The following is a 27,610-nucleotide window of genomic DNA, read 5'->3' as shown; positions in this document are numbered from 1 at the left end:
AGAATATATAACAATTGTAAATATTTATGCACCCAACATAGGAGCACCTCAATACATAAGGCAAATACTAACAGCAATAAAAGGGGAAATCGACACTAATACAATCATAGTAGGGGACTTCAACACCCCACTTTCACCAATGGACAGATCATCCAAAATGAAAATAAATAAGGAAACACAAGCTTTAAATGATTCATTAAACAAGATGGACTTAATTGATATTTATAGGACATTCCATCTAAAAACCACAGAATACACATTTTTCTCAAGTGCTCATGGAACATTCTCCCAGATAGATCATATCTTGGGTCACATATCAAGCCCTGGTAAATTTCAGAAAATTGAAATTGTATCAAGTATCTTTTCCGACCACAACGCTATGAGACTAGATATCAATTACAGGAAAAGATCTGTAAAAAACACAAACACATGGAGGCTAAACAATACACTACTTAATAACCAAGAGATCACTGAAGAAATCAAAGAGGAAATCAAAAAATACCTAGAAACAAATTACAATGAAAACATGACAACCCCAAACCAATAGGATGCAGCAAAAGCAGTTCTAAGAGGGAAGTTTATAGCAATACAATCCTACCTTAAGAAACAGGAAACATCTCAAATAAACAACCTAACCTTGCACCTAAAGCAATTAGAGAAAGAAGAACAAAAAAACCCCAAAGTTAGCAGAAGGAAAGAAATCATAAAGATCAGATCAGAAATAAATGAAAAAGAAATGAAGGAAACGATAACTAAGATCAAGAAAACTAAAAGCTGGTACTTTGAGAAGATAAACAAAATTAGTAAACCATTAGCCAGACTCATCAAGAAAAAAAGGGAAAAGACTCAAATCAATAGAATTAGAAATGAAAAAGGAGAAGTAACAACTGACACTGCAGAAATACAAAGAATCATGACAGATTACTACAAGCAACTCTATGCAAATAAAATGGACAACCTGGAAGAAATGGACAAATTCTTAGAAATGCACAACCTGCCGAGACTGAACCAGGAAGAAATAGAAAATATGAACAGACCAATCACAAGCACTGAAGTTGAAACTGTGATTAAAAATCTTCCAACAAATGAAAGCCCAGGACCTGATGGCTTCACAGGCGAATTCTATCAAACATTTAGAGAAGAGCTAACACCTATCATTCTCAAACTCTCCCAAAATATAGCAGAGGGAGGAACACTCCCAAACTCATTCTACGAGGCCACCATCACCCTGATACCAAAACCAGACAAAGCTGTCACAAAGAAAGAAAACTACAGGCCAATATCACTGATGAACATAGATGCAAAAATCCTCAACAAAATGCTAGCAAACAGAATCCAACAGCACATTAAAAGGATCATACACCATGATCAAGTGGGGTTTATTCCAGGAATGCAAGGATTCTTCAATATACGCAAATCAATCAATGTTATAAACCGTATTAACAAGTTGAAGGAGAAAAACCATATGATCATCTCAGTAGATGCAGAGAAAGCTTTCGAAAAAATTCAACACCCATTTACGATAAAAACCCTGCAGAAAGTAGGCATAGAGGGAACTTTCCTCAACATAATAAAGGCCATATATGACAAACCCACAGCCAACATCGTCCTCAATGGTGAAAAACTGAAACCATTTCCACTAAGATCAGGAAGAAGACAAGGTTGCCCACTCTCACCACTATTATTCAACATAGTTTTGGAAGTTTTAGCCACAGCAATCAGAGAAGAAAAAGAAATAAAAGGAATCCAAATTGGAAAAGAAGAAGTAAAGCTGTCACTGTTTGCAGATGACATGATACTATACATAGAGAATCCTAAAGATGCTACCAGAAAACTACTAGAGCTAATCAATGAATTTGGTAAAGTAGCAGAATACAAAATTAATGCACAGAAGTCTCTGGCATTCCTATACACTAATGATGAAAAATCTGAAAGTGAAATCAAGAAAACACTCCCATTTACCACTGCAACTAAAAGAATAAAATATCTAGGAATAAACCTACCTAAGGAGACAAAAGACCTGTATGCAGAAAATTATAAGACACTGATGAAACAAATTAAAGATGATACAAATAGATGGAGAGATATACCATGTTCTTGGATTGGAAGAATCAACATTGTGAAAATGACTATACTACCCAAAGCAATCTACAGATTCAAAGAAATCCCTATCAAACTACCACTGGCATTTTTCACAGAACTAGAACAAAAAATTTCACAATTTGTATGGAAACACAAAAGACCACGAATGGCCAAGGCAATCTTGAGAATGAAAAATGGAGCTAGAGAAATCAGGCTCCCTGACTTCAGACTATACTAAAAAACTACAGTAATCAAGACAGTATGGTACTGGCACAAAAACAGAAATAAAGTCCAATGGAACAGGACAGAAAGCCCAGAGATAAACCCATGCACATATGGTCACCTTATCTTTAATAAAGGAGGCAAGAATATACAGTGGAGAAAAGACAGCCTCTTCAATAAGTGGTGCTTGGAAAACTGGACAGATACATGTAAAAGTATGAAATTAGAACACTCCCTAACACCATACACAAAAATAAACTCAAAATGGATTAAAGACCTAAATGTAACGCCAGACACTATCAATCTCTTAGGGGAAAACATAGGCAGAACGCTCTATGACATAAATCACAGCAAGATCCTTTTTGACCCACCTCCTAGAGAAATGGAAATAAAAACAAAAATAAACAAATGGGACCTAATGAAACTTAAAAGCTTTTGCACAGCAAAGGAAACCATAAACAAGACCAAAAGACAACCCTCAGAATGGGAGAAAATATTTGCAAATGAAGCAACTGACAAAGGATTAATCTCCAAAATTTACAAGCAGCTCATGCAGCTCAATAACAAAAAAACAAACAACCCAATCCAAAAATGGGCAGAAGACCTAAACAGACATTTCTCCAAGGAAGATATACAGATTGACAACAAACACATGAAAGAATGCTCAACATCATTAGTCATTAGAGAAATGCAAATCAAAACTACAATGAGGGCTTCCCTGGTGGTGCAGTGGTTGAGAGTTCCCCTGCATCAGCGGAGCAGCTGGGCCTGTGAGCCATGGCGGCTGAACCTGCGCATCCAGAGCCTGTGCTCCGCAACAGGAGAGGCCACGGCAGTGAGAGGCCCGCGTACCACAAAAAAAAAAATTACAATGAGATATCATCTCACACCGGTCAGAATGGTGTGAATATCTAGAATATCTAGATCAAAATATCAAAATATCTAGAATATCATCAAAATATCTAGAAACAATAAATGCTGGAGAGGGTGTGGAGAAAAGGGAACACTCTTGCATTGTTGGTGGGAATGTAAATTGATACAGCCACTATGGAGAACAGTATGGAGGTTCCTTAAAAAACTACAAATAGAACTACCATATGACCCAGCAATCCCACTACTGGGCATATACCCTGAGAAAACCATAATTCAAGAAGAGTCATGTACCACAATGTTCATTGCAGCTCTATTTACAATAGCCAGCACATGGAAGCAACCTAAGTGTCTACTGACAGATGAATGGATAAAGAAGATGTGGCACATATATACAATGGAATATTACTCAGCCATAAAAGGAAATGAAATCAAGTTATTTGTAGTGAGGTGGATGGACCTAGAGTCTGTCATACAGAGTGAAGTAAGTCAGAAAGGGAAAAACAAATACCGTATGCTAACATATATATATGGAATCTAAGGGGAAAAAAAAAGTCATGAAGAACCTAGGGGTAAGACGGGAATAAAGACACAGACCTATGGGCTTCCCTGGTGGCGCAGTGGTTGAGAATCTGCCTGCCAATGCATGGCACACGGGTTCGAGCCCTGGTCTAGGAGGATCCCACATGCCGCGAAGCAACTGGGCCCGTGAGCCACAATTACTGAGCCTGCGCGTCTGGAGCCTGTGCTCCGCAACAAGAGAGGCCGCGATAGTGAGAGGCCCGCTCACCGCGATGAAGGGTGTCCCCCGCTTGCCACAACTAGAGAAAGCCCTGGCACAGAAACGAAGACCCAACACAGCCATAAATAAATAAATAAAGCAAACTGTCAACAAGTAAAAATAAATAAACACTATTAAAAAAAAGAAAAAGACACAGACCTACTAGAGAATGGACTTGAGGATATGGGGAGGGGGAAGGGTAAGCTGTGACAAAGTGAGAGAATGGCATGGACATATATACACTACCAAATGTAAAATAGATACCCAGTTGGAAGCAGCCACATAGCACAGGGAGATCAGCTCGGTGCTTTGTGACCACCTAGAGGGGTGGGAAAGGGAGGGTGGGAGGGAGCGAGACGCAATAGGGAAGAGATATGGGAACACATGTATAACTGATTCACTTGGTTATAAAGCAGAAACTAACACACCATTGTAAAGCAATTATACTCCAATAAAGATGTTAAAAAAAAAAAGCAAACCAAAAAACCTCATTTTTTATACAGACTGCCTAAAAAGTGAAATAATAATATCACTTCTCATGGTAACTTTTAAATAACTAAAATAGCTATTTTATCCCCTGAATATCAAATCCTGTATCGCACTAGCTTTAATGTAAACACAGAGAGTAAACTCCAAATATTTTTAGAACCAACAGAAAGTTATAACTTAGAGGTTGATTCCTTTCACTTAGGAATGTTCCTAAATGATTCCTTAAAGCATACCTATTTTTTAGAGGACTATATTAAATCCAGGTGTTTAAGTATATATCAAGGTTAACATAATGTCCACCTTCTGGGCGTAATTCTGGATTCTCATTTTTCTTTTTAAGTTTTATTTTACAAAGGATTTTAAGTGGGCATATTTTCCCTTCAGCCCCATTTTCAGAAAGTTTCACCATCGGAGTAATAAACCACTTCCCTAAACCATTACATCTTGAATACTTCCCCCACAAAAAAAATCAAGTATTTTGTATTTTAATTGACCATTTGAGATGTCTGCAACACATGCACATAAAGGAAGACAGTTTGAGATTTGGAATCCAAAGAACCTCAGGTGTGCGAGTTTTAGCTGTGTATCACTCGTAAATCGCTTGTCTATTTCCTCACTGTACGCTCGGGTCATATTAGCACCTGTCTCTCGGGAATGCTGTAGAACTATCTCTGATTCTCTGATCCTCCAATGCCAACTGGGCATCCTACAATTCAATTTCGACGCCAACTACCCAGAGGGAGCATCAGACCCCCACGTTTAATGGCTCACTCCTGCAAGCCTGTCCTCATTTCAGATGCCAGTGACGAGCACCCAGTTCCCAGGTCACCTGCATTTCTATGTGACTTAGCCCACAACACCTACCCCCTCAGGTTCACGAGAACAGCTCACAGAACTCAGGATAACACTTTACTTACATTTAGTAGTTCATCACATAGGACACAACTCAGGAACAGCCAAATGGAAGAGCCGCACAGGGCAAGGTCTGAGGGGAGGGGGTACACAGAGTTTCCATGCCCTCTCCGGGTGCGCCACCCTCCAGGCACCACAATGTGTTCACCAACCCAGTCATTTGGGGGTTTTACGTAGGTTTCATTGCCTAAACATGACTGATTAAATCACTGGCACTTGGTGACTGAACTTAATCTCTGGTCCCTCTCTTCTCCCCCAACCCCCCGCCCCCCGCCCCGAGTTCAGGGAGGGGCTGAAGCTCAGCCATCTAATCAATGAGGCTTGGTGTTTCTGGTGCCCAGCCCTCATCCTGAAGCTACCTAGCAGTGTCCTTCCATCCCTTAGCCAGAAGTCATCTCATTAGCATACAAAAGACATTCTGACCACTCAGGGATTCCGACGGTTCTGGGAGCTCTGTGCCAGCAACCTGGGACAAAGACGAAATATTAACTTTTTGCTACACCACGTGCTGAACATAAATACAAATGGTGGCTATTGGTGTCTTTATTAATACCACACAGTCGTCAGTCTTGCAGGTGCCTCCCCAGCATTGAATGGCAAATATATGGTTTAAGTGAGACTGCCCACCCCCATCCCTATGCTCCTATCTTCCTTCTAACAGTCAGTGGTTCGAGAATGGACAAATAACAGGAACAAGGAGCCAATGGCATTCCCCTGATCACAGGGAAGGGCTCTGAATTGATCTAATCGGTATGAACCTCAACACTTTTGAACAACAGTTAGGAAAACTCTTTCCCTAGATGTGAACAAGGATACACATCATTCTGGAAGCTACTAGCAGCCATTTTACCACCCCGAAAAAAACACACTGCAAAAGCTGGCAGGAAAGGCCAGTCCCAAAGCAGGGCTTCTCAATAGCCTGTAACAGTCTATTACAAGGTCAGGACAGAAATAAGCATGTTTAGAAACATTTACAGCAACTTGGCAGAAAAGTTTTACATCTGTTGAATTTAACTTTAAAAATATGGGATAGGGCTTCCCTGGTGGCGCAGTGGTTCAGAATCTGCCTGCCAATGCAGGGGACACAGGTTCGAGTCCTGGTCTGGGAAGATCCCACATGCTGCGGGGCAACCAGCCCCGTGAGGCACAACTACTGAGCCTGCGCGTCTGGAGCCTGTGCTCCGCAACAAGAGAGGCCGCGATAGTGAGAGGCCGGTGCACCGCAACGAAGAGTGGCCCCCGCTTGCCGCAACGAGAGAAAGGCCTCGCACAGAAACGAAGAGCCAACACAGACATAAATTAATTAATTAATTAATTAATTTAAAAAATATATATATGGGATATATTTGTCTTTTTAAATTTCATTTTTCTAGTAATTCACATGTGTTTGTATTGTATTTTATAAAAGTACTGACCTGCACTGGTTTAGAATTTTTTCTTAAAATATTCCTTTCCAAAAAAAAAAAAAAATTCCTTTCCTCAGATAGCTTGAGAAGCACTGGCCTAAAGATCTGAGCAATGAAGCCACAGCCTTGTTCAAACCATACGTAAACCCGATATGTCATCTCTACTGTTTAGTTCACTGAGCCAACAGATACTCTACTGCTTAAGCCTATTTGAGTTGAATTTTCTGCCATTTACAATAGCATCTATCCTACCTGATACTGGAAACTGATTACCAACCCAAAGTAAGGTGGAAGAATGGACAAAGATGGAGGTAAGATACAGCACAGGCAAAGGTACCAAGAATTCCAATCATTACATAAAACTCTACATGAAACTGAAGAAGAAAATATCCAAGCAAAGATATATATTCAGATAAAGGCTTTCAGAGCCCTGCAATTAAATGGCCACCTTGATGGATTTCCCTCCTTTAAAAAATGAACTCGTGCAAACATTTCATTGTTTCACTCATTTCAGCAACTGTCAATTTTGAGCCAAATGAATTATCTTCAAGCAAATGTCACACACAGTGGGGAGTGATTTCATTTTCCTAAGTTGTTGTCAAACCTTTGAATACTGAAGCTTCCAAAAAAGGAGAATTGGAAAAATGACAGTTTAGAGGTGGGAGAGAAACATGAGTTATTTCAAAGCAGCAGCCTGTGATACAGTGAAATCTTTCTTCTAAAGTGTCTCCATCTAACATTTTTCAAGCTGCAATCATTGCAACTGCTGGCTTTCACTATATTTATGCTAAAATGTAGCTGATTTATTTTAATAGTATTTTACCAGGGTGAAAAGTCAAAAACGAATAGAGAAAAAAAAGGAAAAGAAAATATTACTGTAGGTTTTCAAGATAAAACTAGAAATGGAAGGAATTAGGAAAGAATGAACTTTGTTAAGAAAAATGTTGACTAGTTTTATTTCTTTTATGAATCTAAAACAACCCTAAAACAGAATGAGGTTACTCTTAAGTTAGAAGCCCATGTATAATAGGTGAGGTGAGTAGGTTATGGGGGGAGGGGGGAGGTACCCACCCTGAATAATCAGTTCAAGCCCAGGGAACTCCTAAAACCCTTAACAAGATCTGGTAAATGAGGCAGTTAGCAAGGAGTCATAGCCTCCTCCAAAGCTTCCCTCACGGGGGGGTCCAGGGACATTTTCCCCAGGAGTCTGAGATCTAGAAACTTTCTATTTGTTTTTTCTTTTTTTTTTGATGTTTTTAAAAATTAATACATAATAATATAAGCATACTTTAGGCCATTCACATGCCAACCTTCTTACAGTCAAGTAATCTCAATTCCTACAACTGCATTTATAAGCATGCTGGTACCAAGATCACTCAAAATGACAGCATTTAACTCTTGTTAGTGTTTGTCAAGCCGCAATGCGTGCCCCCAGACATAGTCTCAGAGGTCCACATTATCTGAAGTTTGAGAAGCTTGAGCCTACTTAATACTATCATATCCATTTGGAAGGAAGAACAAATAAATTACTTTATAGTTAAAAACCGAGGAATGATATGAGGCCCTGAGAAGCACACAAGATCACTTCCACAATATTCCTTACAAAAATGCATAACCTTCACTCAATCATGAAGAAACAGCCAACAAACCCAAAATGAGGGGGGGCATTCTACAAAATAACTGGGCACTACTCTCCAGAGGGTCAAGGTTATGAAAGACAAAGAAAGGTGAGGCATTGCTCCATATTAAGACGACTAAGGCACTATGACAACTGAATGTAACATGAATCCTGGATTGGATCCTAGACCAAAAAGAACAATAATGGGACATTAACTGGCAAAATTTATATAAGGTCCCTGGATAATAATATTAAATCAATGCTTAGTCCCTGATTTTTGATCACTGTACAGTGATTATATAAGACCCTTACATTAAGAAAATCTTAATGAAGAATGTAAAGGAATTCTTTGTATTTTGCTATTTTTTGGAAAGCCTAAAATTATTTCAGAATAAAAAGTTTAAAACACTAAAAAATTTTAAATAGACAAGGAAGTGTATGAACCAACGAAAAAGAAACCAAAAGCAGCAAAAACCTGTACAATGTCCATTAATGTCCAATGGACTAAGGGGTCTCGTCTCCTCTGCAGAGATGGCCCTTATCGAGATCTAACCGATGCATGATGTCACTCTCATTTGGCTTCCCGGGTAGGTTTCCCTCCAGAACTCATGTCCAGACCTCTTTCTGGCTCTAGTCTGTAACATTAACCACCTGATATTTTAGTTTACATGAATCTCTTATGATTTGAGTTAACAAAAGCCCAGTCCCCAGAGTCCAATCACCTTACAGGTGTGCTGAGAAAAGAACTGATTCTCCAGGTTATTAAAGCTGAGAGCCAGACCCCAAACTACGGCGATAAAGAGCTACTTGCCGTGGGCCCTGCTCAACAACCATTCTGCAAGTCTGTAACACCCAAAGATCATTACTGTCCACACTTTCTTGCAAAGATTAACAGGCAGCTCCCAACAAAAAGAATGTACTCAAGGTACAGGCATCTTGTAAAGCAGGAGATGTCAGCAGCCAGCTTTGAATCTTGCTGAATAAAGGATTATGGAGGACAAAATAGCCAAGGGCCAAGAGCCAAACTCATACACAACTCAGCAAAGGTTTAGCAGCCTGTTGGTTTCAACTGAATAACCTTTTTATATGGCTCCCTTAGGACCTATATCCACAGTGGCCTAGAACGATCCTTATGAAAGGTAATCCTATCCATGTCCTTCCTCAACCTAAAACTCTTAGATAGTTTTCCGTTGCATTAGAAATAGAAACCAAAATCTGGGTAGTAGTCTGGTGTCCTGGGCCCTTCCCACTACCCCACACTTCATCAGGGTCCCTCCCCCTTGCACCCTCCAGTCCCTGAGTCAGCCTTGATCTTCACTCCAAAGACTCAGCGCAAACTGTGCTCTTTGTCTAGAATGTCTTCCCACCCCTCTACCCCGACATACACACATACACACACACACACACACACACACACACACACACACACACACTTTAGCCTAGCTAACTTCCACTCATCAATATCATTCAGGTTTCAGCTTAAATATCACTTAATCAGCAAAGCTTTCACTGACCAACCTTGAGAATTAATGAGCGCCCTCTGTTTGGTGGTGTTCTCATAGCACCCTACAATTTCTCTTCATAGAACCTACCACTACTTCTAATTACATAAAGGCTCTTGGTCTCCCGATTAGCTTAGGAGCAACCAGAGGGCAGGGACTAAGTCTGATTTGCAAACCACCACATCCCAATGTCTAGCACAGCATTTTGCACTTCAGACACAGGGGTGGATGATCCTGCCCAAGTCCTCGGCTTCTTTCAAGGTTTAAATGAAGCATAGTATGTCAAGCACATGGATACGGTAAGCACTCACTATGTGATAGCTATTAGAATTACGGGGACTTCCCTGGTGGTGCAGTGGTTAAGAATCCGCCTGCCAATGCAGGGGACATGGGTTCGAGTCCTGGTCCAGGAAGATCCCACATGCCACGGAGCAACTAAGCCCGTGAGCCACAACTACTGAGCCTGTGCTCTAGAGCCCATGAGCCACAACTACTGAGCCCGTGTGCTGCAACGACTGAAGCCCACGTGCCTAGAGCCCACACTCGGCAACAAGAGAAGCCATGGCAATGAGAAGCCCGTGCACCGCAACGAAGAGTAGCCCCTGCTCGCCACAACTAGAGAAAGCCCGTGTGCAGCAACAAAGACCCAGCACAGCCAAAAATAAGTAAATAAATTTACTAAAAAAAAAAAAAAAGAATTACGTCATGATGCCTTTGCTCTAAATATGCTTGAAATTTACAACTGCTTTTTCTTTCACCTGCTGGAGGAGAAAAAAGCCTAGTAAAAGATGCCAAGTTGTCATTTTTTCAATGATATTTTTTGACTGTCACGTCAGCTTATTTTTAGGATATTGAAAAACTTCAAACTGCAAGGTATAACATCAAGAAAGAAAATGCTTCTAAAATTAACACACTACACTTTTTTTACTCTGAGATAAATCTATACTCATCATCAGTACGTTTTCACTTCCCTCTGTAGCCTTTATTGTTGCCTTCTCTTTCAAACACCTGGTTATTACAATAAGGGCATTTGCTCCTTTATCAAACAACAAAGACCCCTCTAATAACTTTCATGAAAATGAGTTTTAACTATGGCCAAAACTTCATTTGCTTGAAAAACCTGCTCCTACCTCAACTATGAACTCATGAAAGTAGGATAAATCACAGCTATCCTGAGCAGTCCTTGTTCATAGGAGGATTTAAAATAATTCACAATTGTTAAGTTAGTGAAAAGATAAAAGTGGGGGATTGAAACACCCAAACTGATCATTTTTTCAAGATATGTTTCACTGTAACAGCAGCTAAATTCTCCTGGGCCCAGGCAATATACTCAGGCAAAGGAAACCAGAGGAGAAATGAGAATTCAAGTGTGCTGTTTCCTTAGAAGAAAACTACACTTTAAAGAACTTGGCTCTAGAAAATGTCTCCACTGAACTTCCAGATATATATATATGTGTGTGTGTGTGTATATATATATATATACACAGATATATATATATGTATGTATATATATATATATATAAAACATGCAGCAATATCTAGCAGCTGCATGCAAAGCCCAGTGGGTAATTCAACGATGGACAAAGATGGGGGTGGGGGGAGACTTTCCTTCTACCCTCCTAGGTTCGATAGCTATGTCTACAAAATAAACTGAGAACAGGCAGATTAACAGGAGAAAAGGTCTACAGATTTATTCATTTTTAATATTACACACATGTGGACATCACAGGAAAAATAAAGTGAGTACCCAAAAAAAAGCAGTGAGATTTGAGAGTTTATATACCATCGTGATACGGGAAAGAAAGGGAGGGATGTTTGTTGGCCTCTCAGGGGAGAGTAAATGATTTTTAGGTAAGATGAATGGGCCCTTAGAAGAATAGATGGGAGACATGAGAGTTTGTTATAAAGTCTGTCTGGGTGTGGTGTATGTGAAGAGGTAATCCTCCCCGGTTGATGAAACTCCTGGGGAGAGGATCTGTGACAACTGAGTTCCTTTTGGAGGGTCTGTCTTTAGGTAGATAAGGGGAGTTCAGAGAAAGCCGCGCACTGCATTTGCTGTTTTTCAAGTGCCTTTAGTTTAAAACAATCAATATACTAAAGTGGCACATTTTGGGAGGCATGTCGTGAACTCCTTCAGATGACAGCGTGATCCCTATCCTCACAGCCATCGGATAAACAGACACGTAATACGTACAAATATGCACACACATACATCTGCTACTGTGACTCTCATGAAAGCTAAGAACCTTGGTGGGGGGCAGGGCTGTTTATGCAAAAGCAGAAGCAGCTCTCTTAACTGTTCTCCCCTTTAACCGACTTGCCAGATTAATCAGCACATCCCACTGCCTCTGTAGAGCATAACAACTGATGTTTCAGCACACCAGCGGCTCACAGCCAGTAAGAGGTGCTCCCTGAGCCCAGGGCTTCTCAAGGTGTGGTCCAGAGATGGATGCCAGTCTGCAAACTATTTGTTACCAGCTGCCCAGCAAATAGAGAGCGAGCATGTACGAACGTGGGTAGTCATTACACACAGTTGCCACATCCAAGTGCATGAATAGTGAACTCATCTCAGTGACCAGTTCTGGTGGTGCTGACCCTGTGAGGTGAGCTGCATGAGGCACCAGCTGCCTACTAGTCAAGTGCTGTAGAACCATGTGACCACGAGGAACGGTTTAAGGTTACTTTGTTAATACATTTTAATATAAATGTATTAAAATCCACATCCATTTTTTTCATCAAAAGATCATTTAAATCTGACCATAAGTTTAAAGGACAAGTTGGAACTGGCTACTGAGGAAGAACTGAAGGTGAATTTTGACGCTAGAACATCGCTTGCTTCATTTTGAAGAAAAGTGAAAAATGAAGATCTTCAGCTTGCTGAAACTGCTTTGCCTTTTTTCATCTTCATCAACATCCCTCTACAAGGCCAGTTCCGCTACCATGAGTGTTATTAAAACAAACCCACAACCAATTTAGATATACGTTATTCATTAACCCCAAGATAAACTATCACTAACCCAGCCTAGAGTAGATAAACAAGAAAGAAGTTCATTTCTGACACTAAAAATCTTAAGCACTGATATACACAGAGTTTGTTAGAAGTATACATAGGGTATTTAATGTGGAGCATCATCATTTTACTCACAAATTTTGTTTAGTTATAACTGGATTAACAAATTAACAAGAGTAATAGTGATTCTTTATGTGAATTGCCTACACACATGCTTCTGAAGAACACGTACAGATTTTGTAATTTTTTTCCCACAATATTTGTTGTGCTTGTACTTACTGAGATGTAATTTTATTTATGTTGTTTCTAAAATGTTAAAAAGAATTAAGGCTTGCATATCATATGTCTTTTTTATTTCTTTCCTTTTTTGTTAATAATAGTATAGGTCCATGACAGATAGAAAATAAAAAGACTAGACCTTCACCATATATAGGTTAAGAAGCAGTGATGTGCTCCCACCAGCAAAGCTGTATCCTCCTCTAGGGTCAGATGTGTTTACTTCTATTTATGCCAGTTGTTCTTATAATTTAATTTAATTGTACCCAAACACATAATAAATTGTATATAAATACATAAAATATGAGTTCAGAAAAAATGTTTCTATGAAAACGAAGTTGAACATCTGAATACTGTGGAATAACACAATAAAAGAGTAACACTAAAATAACTGCTGTTATATTAGGCATGAAGAAGTGGCAAAGGATGGGGAGGCAAATCAGAAAAATCTGGAAGGATTCTACATTCATAGTTCACAAATATCCTGAAGTTCCAATAACACTTTAAAGCAAGCCAAACCGAAAACCAGGTGGACCAGACGTCACAGGTTATGGTTTAAGTGCAAAAAACAACATGGAAACCACTTACCAGGTCCTACCTCAGAAATCAGCAAACAGATGTACATTTATATGCTTGAATTTAAAATAAAATGCTTAAGATATAAATGTAGCTTTTTTTTTCTTTTACACTTCTCCACTTCAACTGGTCATGATAATCCCAGATAAGAGAACTTATCCTGTAAACACAAAATTCTGCACAGAATATTCAAGAGATTCTGGCCTCCTGGCTCTATTACTGAGACATAACTGGTAGATGATAAAACGGGGACAAAATACAATGTACAGGAAAGATACACCAATCACAAAAAGTATAAGGACTCCAAAAAGAGGTTGTAACCACATGAAGAAAATGTAACAATTTGTGAAAATGCACAGCATATGTCTCTTTTTAGTAACATTATACCCACACCCAATTCCTACAGAGACTATGCTTTTTAGCAGTTAACAGCATTAACCAAATAAACGCAGAGCCCTCAGGGGACTTTCTCTCAAAGGTCAAGAAACTAGCACAGAATCAAAAAGTAATATATAAAAAGTTCTTCATGAGATACTGCAAAACTTACTATCAATATAGAAAGCTGTTTTGAACCATAAACCAAACTAAGCCAATGCCATAGGTTTAGTTTAATTCTGAACTCAGACTTTTTTATAGCTTATCCACATTGGCCCACAGCTCAGGATTAAAGTTTTAATTTAGCGTTAGGAAAAACAAGCAAAACAAATGAAAAGTACAATAGTGATGAGGGAAATTAACATAGGAAGTCTCATTTAGCATTATTGGGTTGAAAAAACTAAAATTATAGGGAAAAAATTTTAAGATTGTATTAATACTCAAATTGAAATGATTTGAACAAAAACTCATTTTGAACTAATAGTCCTACCCCCACTTCAAAGCACTGGGACTTGGCTGAATTAATACAAAATTTCACTGTCAATTATACTACGCAAATGAAATAGAACGGAAACAATATGCAAAAAAAAGGGGGGGGACATAAAACCCTGTAGGGGAGGAAAAATAATTTTCCCTCCACACTCCTGAGTTCTTAGCTGAAACCCTTGTAATAAAAGACAGATTAACAAGAGAAAAACAAACACAAACTTATTAACATGTATACTTTGTATACATGGAGGAAACCCAGAGGAAAATGAATAACTCAAGGAGGTGCCTTAGAATTCAGACTTAAACACCATCCTAGTAGGGAAAGGGGAGGGGGAAGCTGGCCTCTTAGCGGAAAGTAAATGATTTTCTGGAAAGATGAACGGGCCCTTAGAAGATTAGGCAGGACGTATGATAGTTTGTGACAAAGTCTGTCTGGGGGTGGTGTCGACACCTAGGCTCCTCTCCTGCGATAAGAGTCAGTCCTCCCTGGTTGATGAAGCTCCTGGAGTGAGGATCTATGACAACTAAGTTCCTTTTGGAGGATCTGTTTTCAGGCAGATAAGGGGAGTTGGGTCAAAGCCTCTCCCTTTCATCTATTGTTTTTTTCAAGCGCCTACAGTTCAGAATAATCAATACATCAAAGTGGCATATTCGGAGGTGGCACGTCCTAAACTCCTACAGTCATTTTTTGGGGTGGCATATGCCGCTACCCTCCACGTGCGAAGCCTAAACCATGCTGTTGGAGGGACACTGGGCCGATGTCCCGGGTCCTGCCCTCCAGCTGTGGCTCTTCCGATAATTAGCACCATGACCGTGTTTGCTTTAATTCTCGGGTCCCCATCTGTGATCTCTGGGAGTCAGCTGATGTACACACACCACAGGCGCTACCCACTCTAAGATTCTATTGCCCTGGAACTAAACATACAACTGAAATGGACTGAAGCTCTTATGGGCAATGGAAGGCAAGAAGCAAACATAAAATCTACTACAGTGACAGATCTGGACACTCACCCACTTGGCTGACAGTTATTCTGGTTATGAAACAAAGGAAAAAATGGGGAGACATGCAGCCTACAAAGCAATGTCAAGGACTACCAAATTTTTATAATTCCTCCTGGCAAAATGATAAAACCACAATATAACTTAAAAAAATTTTTTTGCATTAAAATAGGTTTTCTGGGCTTCCCTGGTGGCGCAGCGGTTGAGAGTCCGCCTGCCGATGCAGGGGACACGGGGTCGTGCCCCGGTCCGGAAAGATCCCACATGCTGCGGAGCAGCTGGGCCCGTGAGCCATGGCTGCTGAGCCTGCGCGTCCGGAGCCTGTGCTCCGCAACGGGAGAGGCCACAACAGTGAGAGGCCCGTGTACCAGGGGAAAAAAAAAAAAAAAAAAAAAAGGTTTTCTTCCTTATTTTGTAATTGGGAAAAATTTATTTTTAAAAAACACAAAGGAAATATATTGAGACAAGGGATTCACAGTGTTTATGTAAAGATTGCTTTACTGGCATCTTTATCTTCTCTTACAGAACGTTAAATTAATTCTTTCTTTTTAAGTGAAAAGGTGATAACGAAGTAATTAAGAATGTATAATCGGAACTAGATGGCCTGGGTCCAAGTCCCACTTACCAGCTGTATATCCTTGAGCAACGTTCAGTTTCCTCATCTGCAAAATGAGGATAACATGGTCTCAGCACCTCACATGGCTGTTGAGGGTTAATAGGAGTCAATATATATAAAGCACTAAGCACAGTGTCTCTGGCACACACAAGAACCTATACGTGTTCACTAATATTTTATGGTAACTTCATGTTTAACTAAACACAGATGTTCCCTAATATACCAAATGAAAACCAAACAACATCAAGACCCTAGAAAACTGCACATGAAAATATCAACACTAAACATTTAAAACATTAAAATAATTCCAAAATATGACACATATATGTCCTATGACAGGTGTATGATATCTATAACAGTAGCTTCATTTAAGTGTTTTCCCAGGCTCCAATCCTTCGTCAATCCATCCTATCCACTAGAGGAAACTTCCTAAAGCAATGCTGGGTTTAAGTCACTCCCTGCAAGAACCTTAACGACTCCATACAGTACAGGGTAACCCTCAGACCCCAGAACCAGACTAAATGAGCCACTAGCACACTGTACTTCACAGTATTTACCACAGTTTGTAATTACATACTTGATTGTTTGGTTAATACCTTTCTCACCACTAGAACGAAAACCCAGGAAGTACGGCCTGCATTTTACCCACCACTGTCTATCATAAGGCGTGGCCTGCTGCAGGTGGCGGTAAGTATTTGATGGATGAATGAATGGCCCTCAGCAACCATCAGGGCTCACAGCAACACCTCGTAGGTAGGACCCTTCATGGCTTGCAAAACACTCATATAAATTTTCTCATCTGAGCCTCACAGTAAGCCTTTAGGGAATGCAGAGGCCCCAAATTCAGAGCCGCCCAAGGTCACATTCAGTAGCAAAGAACCAAAGTGCCAACCCCTAGTCTGGAGTTCCTTCCAGAATATTCTCCTGCCCGAGTTAAATCCAATAAAACATACTAAGGCCTCGGCCTGGCCTCACACTTTCCAGCCTCTGTGGTTTTCACTCTTTCCATCTACTCACCTAGAACTGCCTCCGGCCTCTTTTCCTGCTTTTCATTCATTCAGCCAGGATTTATTAAGGACTGTGACTGATGGGCAAACCTTCCTCCTTCCTTCAGGGCCCACTACTGTGTCATATATGTGCCATTTCTAGTGCATGGACATCTGTGTATTTACTCAACAAAATGTCTTTCATTGTACAGACATTTATTTGTTCTTTCAATAGAATAGTGAGCACCTACTAACTGTCCTACTGCGTGAGGTTCCAATGAGAACTGCACAGTTGGAATACTGGTGTCCTAGTGGTTTGAAAAACTACTGCAGTTTCTAGAAGAGAATAACAATGTAAATCAGTCTGCTTTAAAAAGCAATACAATTGCTGCTGTTCACAGTCTGAGACATCCCAGGTACCTTAATTAAGAAGTAAAGCAGCCACCAATATCCACCAAAATAATACAGATTTTATCAATTTTCATATCATTTTAAAAAGGAATACAGATTAAATTTATGTACCATCATTTAAAAAAAAAAAAAAGACTCACACAACAACATCCACAAGCAAAGTATCTTCAGGTCTGCTCCACCAAAATGGTTTTTGTACATCAGGTCTTTTAAACAGTTATCGGCCCTTCTCAAACTTGTCAGCTCAAAAGCACACACAATTAAAATGGAAACAACATATTAAGGAATCCGATTCCTCTGAATTACTAGCACAGAACCACAACTCTAAATACTACAGCAATAAACCTGCAATAATCCTCGTGAAATACAGCATCAATTAAATGTTGGTGCAAGAAGAAATGTAATGCAGAATTACTGCCGTATTAACACTCCCTGAAGATAAGTCACCAAAGACTTTAGACAAGTGAAAATCAATTCTATGAATATTTAACACAGCTGGCTTTATTTAAAATTTCCCATTACACACACACTGGCATAAAACAGAGCCGCAAAGGGTTAATAATGCGAGATTATATATGAATTCAGAAGAAAGGAAGACAGCAGCCTAGGAATCTTCCTTTATCTTGGAAATGACAATATTTTACAGCCTCGGGGGGAAAGAAGACAAAACAGTATTCCATAATGTTAACTCATTACCAGATTTAATAGAAACACTACCCAACTAATTTTAATCCTCCTCTTTCTTTCCCACCTCAATTTCATTGCTGAATTTAAGAGGCCAATCTCAGATAAGACAAAAAGGAAAGTTTCAAGAACACAATAACGAGAGGAATGGACAAAAACCTGAGAAATCATTTGTCTCGAGGGCAAAGGCTTGGGTCTGTGAATCCCTATAAAGCTGTATGTCTGTCTCTACCTCACGATCTCCTACACGGACACAACTGCTTTCAAACACCGTGGTCCCACAGGTCTCGAACAAGCCTAAGTAAACCTGCAGAATGGTGGGATTGTGCTGGTTTGCTTGCTTGAGGGTCTTTAAAAGTAGAGTGAAACTTGCCCAGGTGTTTTCTTATATCTTCCAATGGACCAAGGGGCCTCCCCACCCCCATTTAAGTCTCCCGATCACTCTGCCTTTCCACACCTCGACCATCTACAAGGCAGTGATTTATACATCCCACAGAGAAGCCATGACCAGCCTCAAGGAGCCTCACTAGGAAAAGCTTCCCTTTTATTAAATCTAAAGCTCTTCTCGTTGTGCAGTTTAATTCCACTCCCCCCCCCTTTTTTTCGTCTGTGAACTCAGTAGAAGGGAATAAATCTCTGAAAGAAAAAAATCCCTTTCATCTCACAAAATAATCACATTTGCGAATTCTGTGAGTTAACAGAATAGGTGTGCCCTTCAAAGAAGGGAGGACATTAGTGATCAAATTTAATTCTATCATTTATGTTTAAAAGATTCAGACCTAATATGGCCTTGTAGAAACAAAGCATTTAATATCTCCTTTGATTCTGAAATTGTACGGGTCTCCCTGAAAGTTTAAGTTCACACCTTCACCTACATTCAGTTCCCAGCAGGGGCACAGAGCTTTTCCTAATGGCTTCACTGAGTCACGGAGTAGGTGCAGATACAACACAAGGCCCTTCTGTTTAACTACTGCAGTTGCCCTTTGGGGTCTTCTGCTTCCTTACCTTGTTGGACTGGGAAGATGACAGGAGATGATATTCAAGTCTGTCAATTACACCTTACTCCTAATTCTTGATTTTAACATACGCGAAGGATGAAATTGAGAAGCTACTAAAATTGTTTTTGAATGTAAATTATCCTGAGGGCTAATTATGTACAATTTCTTCATTTTCCTTATTCAAGCAAGTGAATCCCAGATAAATTTCCTTTCAGGTCAAATTTTTCTTCCCTTATAAATTCATGACTAATCCTATATAACCCTAAGACTACCTTACTCACCCCTCAAGAACTCAGTATTACTATATTATCCTTTTAGGAGGAAAGGAGTTAAAACTTGTCTGAGAGGGACTAACATAACATACTTCGGCATGAAGTTGTTATTACCAAGCAGAGTTAAGGTTAAATAACCCTGTAAAAGAAACGGGGAGGGAGCCTGAGAAGTACCTGACCTCCATTCTAAGACAGTTACACAAAGGTTTCCCAAAGGTTTTCCCCTCTCTAGCATCCTAGTTACTCTGTACCTCCGGGGTGAACATGGGCCCCCAGCCTCGGCAAGCTAGTCGTAAAAGTAAGAGCTGCCTATATTTACAGCCTCTACTTTCTCTCTTCCCGTTGAGTTCACCCCAATCAGGCTTTCATCCCTGTCGTTCTATCAAAACTGCTCTTGTCAAAGTCACCAATAGCCTCCATGTTGCTGAAGCCAGCGGTCAATCTGAATCCTTATTCTAAGGGATGATTACTCTGTCTTGAAACATATTCATTACATGCCTTCTGAAACCCTGCCCCCCTCTTTCTTTGGGTTCACTTTCTACCTCACTGACTCCTCTTTCTAGGGTCTTCTTTGCTGGTCCCTTCTCATCTTTGAACTCTGGATTCCAGAATCTCTCATGTATCCAATTGCCTGCTCAGCCTCTCTACATGAGTGTCTAACAGGCATCACAAACTTAAGTCCTAAATCAAATTCCTACTATCACCACCTAACTGGCTCCTCCCAAAACCTTGCCCATCTCAGTACATGGCAACTCCATTCTTCCAGTTGTTCAGGAGCCATCCTTGCCTCTGTGTTTGTTTCCTCTCTTTCTCTCCCCTCTTCTCTCCACTTCTAATCTAATCTAACAGGATAACAGCTCTACCTTATATCGAGAACCTGACCACTCACTACCACCTCTAGCACCTGGCACAGCGAACATCATCTCCTGCCTCAGTTATAGCAATGCCTCTGCTTCCTCCCTTCATTCTGATCTCCACAAAGCAGAGTGATCCTTTGTAAAAACATAAATCCGATTATTATATTATTAACCTGTTCAAAACCCTCTAATGGCTTCCTACCTGTTGTGGGTTGAAGTGTTTCCCCCACAAATTCATATGTTGAAGTATTAACCCCCAACACCTCGGAATGTGACCTTATTTGGAAAGAGGGTCATCACAGATTAATCAGTCGAGGTCCTTAGGGTGGGCCCTAGTCCAATATGACTGGTGTCCTCATAAGAAGGGGAAATTCGGACACAAAGACACACACATAGGGAGAACGCCATGTGAAGATGAAGGCCGAGACCTGCAAGCCAATGAACACCAACTACTGCCAGCAAATGATCAAAAGTTAGGAGAGAGACGGAACAGAGACTCTCTCACAGCTATCAGAAGGAACCAACCCTACAATACCTTGATCGTGGACTTAGAACGTCCAGAACTGTGAAACAATACATTTCTGGTGTTTTGCCATGCAGTCTGTGGTACTCTATTACAGCAGCCCTAGCAAATTAATACACCACCTCACACAGAATAAAAGGTGAACTCCGTGCCACGGCCTGAAGGCCCCACATGACTGTACCCCGACTCACACTGGGCCCCTTGACATTCCCCCAACAAGCCAGACACACTCCTCCTCAGGGCCCAGCTCTTCCCATAGCCCGGCCTGCTCTGCCCCAGCGCCCTCAGTTCCTTTAGGTCTCTGTTTAAATGCCTCCATAAGGCCTTCTCCCTCCAACACTCTCCACTCCCCTCCCAAGCTTTATCTTCCTCCATCACTGTGCTGTCACCTCCAGATACTTTAAACACTTACTGTGATAGACTGGAAGATCCACTGCTAAGCCCCGCAGAGCAGCTGCAGGTAGACAGGCTCCAGGGCCCAGCTCCTCGGGGTCAGCTGGTCAGGCTTAGTGCAGAGAGCTTCCGGCCGGAGGCCACACCCCTCCTGGGGCAGCTGCGCCTGGTAACACACCTGAAAGGAGTGAGGTCATCGCTCAGTGTCGGAACCTCTGCCAGGGAATCCACGTCACTCCAGAAGTCTCCACAGGCTGGTGGGGGCTCTGTCACGTCAAATCTGCATCACAGTTCAACTTCTTCCTCGGCCCAATGCTGCTTCCACCCTCTTCTGTTCACCGTGTTGATCCCAAATAAACATCTTGTTCCCCCAACTCCATCTCAGCGTCTGCTTCAGGAAAACCCAACCCTGAGACACTTGTCTACCTTCCACAACCTGAACGTAATCTTATTGAGGGAAGGGACTTTGGTTCAATGTGTCCCCAAAGCCTAAAATACTACCTGGTACAAAACAGGAAATGACTAAATGGGAATACTGGAAGGAAGGAAAGGGGCGGGGCGGGGCGGGGCGGGAAGGCATTGACCATTTGGATAGGAGACTAGCCCCTGGATAAAACAAAAGCCTCTTAATATAGTCACAAAGCAAAAGGAATACACACTATCACAATGAAACTAGGCATGAGGTTTCTAAAGTACACATGGCTATTTGATTTCAGAGAAACTTCGAAAAAAGTTGTGCACAAAGTTCCTGAGATTCGCTTATTATCTCGAGACTCCTGACTCTTCCCTTCCTCCTAGGATTTTAAATTTTGCAACCTCAAGTTCTACCATCGAGAGGGTTTTCAGGACCCTAACCTTTAGGAAAGATACTGTATAATCACTGTTCAATAGCTTTGTGACATCTTACATGTTAATTCTTAACTCCCACTAATGAGAAACTCTGCTCAGCATTTGATCATAATAAATAGCTTATTACAGCCTTTCTCTTTATTGACTGCGTCTTATTTCAAGCCTCACTCAAGACATTCCTTTTTCTTTCTCAGAGAACTGCCTTTCACTTTATTGCAAGACTAACTGCATTCAGCTCTGGCAAACGATTTAAAATATATTTTCCATGCTCCACAGCTGGCTACTCATTCAGACCCAAATAGAGCTGGTTTCTACCGGGTTCCATATCTCATGGCAGTTCAGTCAAGAATATGTGAGGTCTGACTATAAAGTAATAAAGCTGGGAGGGTTGTGTGTGCTTGGTTTATAGAATTACTTACACTTCTTTACATATCATTGCACGATGAGATTCTAAGGGGAAAATGTAAAGACATGTTTAACACCAAAACCAACAAAATCACCCCTAAACTAGAGTTACTACTGTTCCACTGGTCTGAACTACTCTAAGACAAATGGTTTCAGAACACTGTGTTCCTATAGCCCAGGAATGTCATACATAGATGTACCTGAAATATTTTATAACCATAAATATGAATAACAGAGTCTTCCCAGTGAGACCCATCTAATTTCATCAGCCTTCTGAAATTACATCTTTCACCAAAGCAGCCTCGGAGCACAAAGGCAATAAGATAACATTAATTAAAATACATAAAACCATCCAGGAGTAGCAAGGAGTATGCGACCTTTTTTTTTTAAGGGTAGAAATTGAACTAAAAATAGTAATCAATGTTTTGCCAGCTTAAAAAGCTAGGTCTTTAAAAAAAAAAAAAAAGCTAGGTCTTACACAGTGCCTGAAGCTATAACTCTACCAGACCTTCTCCAAGGCAGGATAATAATTAGCATGTTATTCATTTGTCTGGTATGCAGCTAACTTTGCAGGGTGCCTGTGCATGCTCACTTTGCAACCGCGAGCTTCAGTTCTCTGCTACCTGGTTGCCATTAAGGAGAATCCAGGAAGTTCCAACATACAATGTGCCATCCCTTACCGCCGCTATGCCAACAATCGAACCATGCAAAAATGAATCCTAATGAGACCCTCATTATTATCACTGCTGAAGTTCAGCTCTCCACTCCATTTGGAAGACATTTGGGGACTGAAAAGAGAAAACAGATTCCTGGGACATTTCAGAAGACTGGCCATTCCTGTCGATGACCTACCTGGACAAGGCAAAAGAAAAGGATCTTAAACAGGCAGGAAGGTTTCCAGCTTTGGTGCCTGTGGGGATGGTGGTGCTGTTAACGACGGTGGGGAACACAGCAAGTCCTAAAAGGGTTAAAAGGTGGTGGCATCACACATAGCTGGCAGGGATGTAAACCTGAACAACCACTTTGACTCCATTAAGGCTGGACGACCAGCAATCCCATGCCTAAGAATACACCTAGAAGAAATACATGGTACGTGTCCACCAAAAGGCATATACAAGAATATTCATAGCACCATTATTCTCAATAGCCAAAAATCGGGAAACCAACTATCTGTCAACAGTAATGTGAATAAGTGGAAGTATATTCACACAATGGAAGACTACACAGAGCGGAAAAGAATGAACTACTGCAACTCACAACAACATGGGAGGTTGAGCGTTAGAGCGCCAACATGAAAGACCACATACTGTATGACTCCAAATATGTGAAGTTCAAAACAGGGAAAACTCAGCTACAGTGACAGAGGTGTAATGGAAGGGATATCCTATGGAAGGGGACAAGAGGAAAGCTGCGGGAAGGATAGAAATGTTCTCTATCTTAATCTGGCTAATGGCTACACAGGTGCATACTTACGGGAAAACTCACCCAGCTGTACACCTAAGATTTGTGTACTTCCCTCTACAGAAGCTATGCCTTAATTTTTAAATTTCACGAGTAAATTAAATTCTCCTAGCCCTGCAGCTTTACAGGGATAACAAATGCCCTCCTCGAAACAACTCATTCACCACAGCTACCTGATAACAAAACAGGCCCACTTCAAAAATCAAGCGACAAAAGCATCTTAACAGACCGAAGTCCTCAGTACAAGTAAATGCACATTTATGAACATCTGTATGTAATTTATGTACCATTGAGCTTGTCCGAGGAAGTCATTACCTAAATGTTCTGGACGTGAAGAATCTGGCTCCAGATTCTTCAGGTGTAGAACTGTGGCCCTGACATAGTATGTCATCTCCTGTCTCCTACTTTCTCTAAAACCCCCCAGATGTAATTTATTGATCCTTCTTCTGTGTTAAAGGAACAGGTCTCCCTACGCTAACACTGTTTATCTGTGAGCCCCAGGGAGACAGGCTGGGGTCAGTGCACTCACTTTTGTCCCCTAAGCACCTTATACACTGCCCTAGCACAGTGCAATAAATGTGTACTGGATTTTGAACAATTCAACACACCTTCAGTAAAATTCTTTTAAACCTTCATGGCTAGGGACTTCCCTGGTGGCGCAGTAGTTAAGAATCCGCCTGCCAATGCAGGGGACATGGGTTTGAGCCCTGCTCCAGGAAGATCCCACATGTCATGGAGCAACTAAGCCCGTGCACCACAACTACTGAGCCTGTGCTCTAGAGCCCACGAGCCACAAATACTGAGCCCGCATGCCACAACTACTGAAGCCTGCGCGCCTAGAGCCCGTGCTCCACAACAAGAGAAGCCACCGCAATGAGAAGCCCGCGCACCACAAGGAATAGTAGCCTCCGCTCGCCGCAACTAGAGAAAGCCCGCGCACAGTAACGAAGACCCAACACAGCCAAAAATAAATAAAATAAAAGCTTACTGGCTAAGAAATTGGATTTAAAAAACAAAAACAAAAAACTGGTAGAATTCTAGTCTCAGCTCAACTACTTCATGTACTAAAATTCTTTAATCTCAAGATTCCTTTCTAGATAACCAGAATATATTTACTTAAATAATATACATTTCATCCACTGATTACCTCAACCATAAAATAGGAAAAAGATGAGAAAGACCTGGGGGAAAGAATGAATGTAATTGGAACCTACTATGTGATAGGCCCTCTCTTAGGCACTTCACCTACACACATTATCACCTACAAACCTCACAACCTTTTAAGGTGGGAATTGATCTCTCCAGTCCATAGATGAAGAACACTGGGGTGCGACTGGTCCATCATCACAGTTACGTGCCAGAGCTAGGATCTGAGGTAAAGACTGAAGAACACCAAAGCCTCAGACTTTCTCCTAGAGGATGATTCTCCCACTGGCATTCCTGAGCTCTCCAAATGGAAACCTGGGGCTCTCCAAGGCTACTTTCATCAGCAAGCTTCACGTGGTCCTTGTGGAGGCTGCTGTTTTCTGCATCATTACTTCTGCAGCTCTCCCAAGACCCAGCTGGGAGCAGGACCACCGTTTCTGCTGTGACTGCAGCTGTCTGAAAAATACAGCACAGCCGTGGGCAGGTTGGAAGAGCCTGAGGAGGGGTGGGAGAGAGAGAGAGAGAACACACACGTGTGCACACAAGCAAGAAGGTGTATGTATGCGTATGAACTCTAATAATAAGGAAGTAAAGATAAATTTTAAGTCATCCAGAGAAGTGGTCACATTTCTTTAATATGGTCACATCAGGATCTAATACATTAGTCTTTACTTATTGGGATATTTGTATATTTGAAATATCTTAAGACAAAAGTTTACAAATAGATATAGATACACAAATATCAATATGATATATAAATACACACATCTGGAAGGTTACTCACACTATTAACTATGCTACATACAGGGAGCAGGAAGAAAGAATGGGGCATTTATACTTCATTCTGTATATCTTGAGAAGTAAATAAGATAAAACCTAAAGAACAAACATAAGTTTTCAATAATTACTACAGTTTTACACAGAGATGTGATTTACTTTTAGATTTGACCCAGCTGATCACACTTCTCCCTTGAAATACATCTTCACTTGGCTTCTAAGACATCACACTCCTCCATCACTGCCCAGTCCCTCTCAGTCTCCTTTGCTTCTTCTTGCTCTCATCTCCCCAACCCTAACTTGCCAGTGCAAGTCTTCTCTAACTTCACTCCCTCTCTGGATGATCTTTATACTCCCAAACCTGTAACTCCAGCTCAGACCTCTCCCCTAAGCTCCAGACTCCTAGATCCAACTGCTGGGTCCACATCTTCAATCAACGTCTGTTAAACACCTCAAACTGCCATATTCAAAGCTGAACTCCTGATCCACCTTGTCTTTATCCATTCAGGCTGCTATAACAAAATACCATAGAGTGATGGCTTTAAAACAACAGAAATTTATTTCTCACAGTTTTGGAGGCTGGATGTCCAAGATCAAGGCACCAGCAGATCCGGTGTCTAATGAAAACCCTCTTCCAGGAAGGATACAGACTGCCAACTTCTCATATCTTGACGTGGCGGACAGCACAGAGGGTTAGCAAGCTCTCTCATAACTCTTATAAAGGCACTAATCCTATTCATGAGGGGTACACCCTCATGACCTTATCTCAAGGCCACATCTCCTGGTATCATCACATTAGTGGGTAAGGTTTCCAACATAAGAATTTGGTGTGGGGACACATTCAGACCTTGACACTCCCTCACCAAAGCCTGCTCCACTGAATCATAGTCTTCTCCATCTCAGTTCAGAGCAGCCTCATACTTCCAGCTGCTCAGACTAAAATCCGTGGAATCATCCTTGACTCCTCCCTTTCTCTCACACCCCACATTCAAGCCATCAATAAATCCCACTGGCTCCAATTTGAAAATATACTAAGAATCCAGTCACTCCCACCGCTACTGGCCTTGTCCAACTCTCCATCATCTCTCAAACCAGATTACCACAACCATCTTTGGACTGATTTCCCTGAGTCCACTCAGCACTCCTAAAATCTATTCTCATACAGCCACCAGATGACCCTTGTGAAATGTAACAGTTACCCCTGGCTGGGAACCCTCCAGTGGCTTCACATCTCAATTGGCATTAAAGTCAAGGCTGTTCCAACGGCCCAACCAGCCCTAGAGGGATGTTTCAGCCCTTCACCCCACCTTTTCATCTCTCTGATCCCATCCACTCCTTCTCCCCTCATTGCAGCCATGCTGATGCCCTCCCGCTCCTCGAACACCACTGCCTGGAACACTCGTTCCCCAAGTATGCACAGCACAGGCCACCCTCCCTCACCTCCTTCAAGTGTTGATTCAAATACCTTCTCTGTAAAGCCTTCCCTGACTGCCCCCCATTTAAAATCACACGGAATATAAAAAAAGAATGTGTGTACTCATTGCAGCCATGCTGATGCCCTCCCGCTCCTCGAACACCACTGCCTGGAACACTCGTTCCCCAAGTATGCACAGCACAGGCCACCC

The 27,610-nt window shown here is 41.2% G+C and overlaps 1 protein-coding gene across 15 annotated transcripts in view; it reads right to left on the bottom strand.

Moving 5' to 3' along the window:
- APBB2 (amyloid beta precursor protein binding family B member 2) overlaps positions 1-27,610 on the bottom strand; it is a 377,265-nt gene that overhangs the window by 327,821 nt on the left and 21,834 nt on the right. For 10 of the 15 annotated variants that reach the window (XM_060148287.1, XM_060148290.1, XM_060148303.1 and 7 more), the window contains exon 1: positions 21,367-21,797. The exons of 2 other annotated variants lie outside the window; for them this stretch is intronic. The gene's annotated coding sequence lies outside the window, so the exon portion shown is untranslated. Of the gene's footprint in view, positions 1-16,232; positions 16,270-21,366; positions 21,798-27,610 lie in introns of those variants that run through there. 3 more of the 15 variants (XM_060148293.1, XM_060148296.1, XM_060148291.1) reach the window with 3 other exon arrangements.

Source organism: Lagenorhynchus albirostris, chromosome 4 (genome assembly GCF_949774975.1).
Source record: "Lagenorhynchus albirostris chromosome 4, mLagAlb1.1, whole genome shotgun sequence".
Lineage (NCBI taxonomy): Eukaryota > Metazoa > Chordata > Mammalia > Artiodactyla > Delphinidae > Lagenorhynchus > Lagenorhynchus albirostris.
The sequence above is the reverse complement of the archived record's forward strand: the minus strand, read 5'-3'. Positions and strand labels throughout refer to the sequence as shown.